Here is a 2,482-nt window from a genome sequence, read left to right as displayed (position 1 = left end):
GCTCCCATTTTAGCCCTTTCTCCTTGCTGTGTGGGCAGGGGCATCGCCAGCTAGTCTCTCCTTTGACATTTTCCAAGGACAGCCAAACACCCACTTCTGAGTCTTGTAAATCCAAGGAATAGGTCACTTCTCTGTGCAATCTTCCTGCATCCCCATTACTTGATTTGAAGCAGGTGGAGGAAAGGGGGAGAAATGTAGAACATGCTGACAGCTCTCTCTAAAGAGGTTCTCTTGCACCAACCCCTTTTCTCATCCCTCACTTCTTTTCCAATATACAGTCTGAAGGTAGGCTATGTGTGACTTTTGGGCCACCTATTAGCATGACCTATGTAGATACTCTCTTTAGAGTATCTCCACCCTCAGCAAACTCTCATCTCTCTCTCTCTCTCTCTCTTTCTCTCTCCCTCTCTTTCTGTCTCTCAATCTATACTACCCAGTATAGTAGCCATAAGCCACACGTGGCTATTTTAATTAAAATGAATTACAATTAAATAAAGTTTAAAATTCAGGTCCTTGGTTACACTAGCCACATTTCAAGTGCTTGTTTCTATCATCACAGAAAGTTCCATTAGATGGCCCTGCTCTAGATCCTGAGCTTGCATGGCTTACCTTACCTTACATGGCTTTTGTAGATTGCGCATAACCCAACATGGCTGCTAACCCCAAGTCTCTAAAGAAAGGCCCCTCAAATGCCGACAGGCAACAAGCACTAAATAGCAAGAAGCAAATACGGTCAAGTGTGAAGAACAGGTTGTGGAAGTTAGAGTGTATCCACCATGCTAGAAGGAAAAGTCGAGACTCAGCCCCAGCCCTGGTTGCCATGTGAAAGTGTGAGCCCAGCAATGCCAGTGCTTTCAAGTTTCAACTGAACCTAGGAATACAGAGATTTATGTAAAATCTTCATGTTTAAAATTAAGATCTTTTTTTTCTAATTATACATGCTCATTGTAAAGTAGTCAAGAGATACATAAATCTACATGAAATAATAAATATCACCTAAAATGCCGTTACTCTTCATTGGCCATCACTAACATTTGGTGACCATATTTTTATGCACCAGCACCTCCTTATACCTATACACATGCAAGTATAATAATACCTAAGTGGAATATTACACATGCTATTTTTTGTCATGGACAATATTTTGTGACTTTTTCCCTTGCCTTCCCCATTCTCCCATTTTTGATTTTTCACTGGTGGCTGGGGCCAAACAAAAAGGTCCAGGTCAAAGACCCTCAATTTGTCATTTTTGCCTTTCACATACCCTAATTTCACACTCTGTGTTTCTTGGTTTAAATTTTCTAGAGAAAAAAATCTAACATTCCATTGGATGAACCATTGACCAGCCTACCACTAGTCTCATCAGCTTTGAAGGAGACCTAAGTCCTACTCCTTAATGTGAGTTATAGATAGAGGTAGCTCCCAGACAAGGTAGCTGAGAGCTGAAGAAGCCTCAAAAATATTTCTGCTGCTGAGTGAGTAGTATAGCACAGTGGCTAAAAGCAAGATTTTTGGAGTCAGACCTAGATTTGAATTCCAAATCCACCACCTTGTTGTGTGACCTTGAGCCAGTTATTTAACCTCTCTGTGCTGAATTTTCTTTATCTCAAAATTAAGAATCATAATTGTACCTAACTTTTAAGGTTGTTCTGAAGATGTAAGTGTAAAAGGTTTAGAACAGTATTTGGCCCGTGGTAAACATTCAATAAAAGTTAGCTAATGATAATTTTTTCTTTATTTTTCACCTTATCTGAAGAGTGTGCAGTTGCAAAAGCTTCCATTCAACGAGCCCACTGAAGAGAAAGGCTCTATTCTACATAATAGGTATCTCTCTAATACAACAAGAATTTTTTTTTTATATTTTAGGAAATTGAAACATCCAAAATATCTATCAGAGGTTTCAGACTAACCAAGCTTCTACCAATAGTTTCTACCACTCATTCATATGACCTGTAGAGAATGGGCTTTGTTCTTTTATTCCCTTTCTTGACCATTGTGGCGGGTGCAGTTGACTCTGATCCTCATCATGTCCTCTCACGAGACTTTCAGGATCAAGTGATTCTTGGCCAAGAAACAAAAGCGGGATCATCCCATTCCCCAATGGATTCAAGTGAAAACTAGTAATAAAATCAGGTTCAACTCTGAGAGGAGACACTGGAGAAGAATAAAGTTGGGTGCATACGGAATTGTACTTGAGATGGCACACATATGTCTGCTGTATCAAGGTCACCAGCCTCTTACCACATGATGCTGAAAACATCACTACTATCTGAACAGCCGGACATGCTTTACTGGGAAAATTATTTTTCTCTTGTTTCGACGCTTCCACACTAGTAGGTTGGTTCAATAATAACTATGAGAAAGTTTTGTTTGCGGTGGGGGGAGGAATGAGTTTTTATTCAAAAATGGAGCAGACATGCTTCCCATCCTCAAAGAATCTTCAGCCTAGGGGAGGACTTTAAATGCATCACCAATAACTATA

General features: G+C 39.9%; 1 pseudogene; it reads left to right on the top strand.

Annotated features, from left to right (window-relative positions):
• The first annotated feature begins 1,837 nt into the window (after positions 1 to 1,837).
• Positions 1,838 to 2,274, top strand: LOC125920431 (60S ribosomal protein L39-like; annotated as a pseudogene).
• The last annotated feature ends 208 nt before the right edge of the window (positions 2,275 to 2,482 follow it).

The sequence above is a fragment of the Panthera uncia genome, chromosome B4 (assembly GCF_023721935.1).
Source record: "Panthera uncia isolate 11264 chromosome B4, Puncia_PCG_1.0, whole genome shotgun sequence".
NCBI lineage: Eukaryota > Metazoa > Chordata > Mammalia > Carnivora > Felidae > Panthera > Panthera uncia.
The sequence above is the reverse complement of the archived record's forward strand: the minus strand, read 5'-3'. Positions and strand labels throughout refer to the sequence as shown.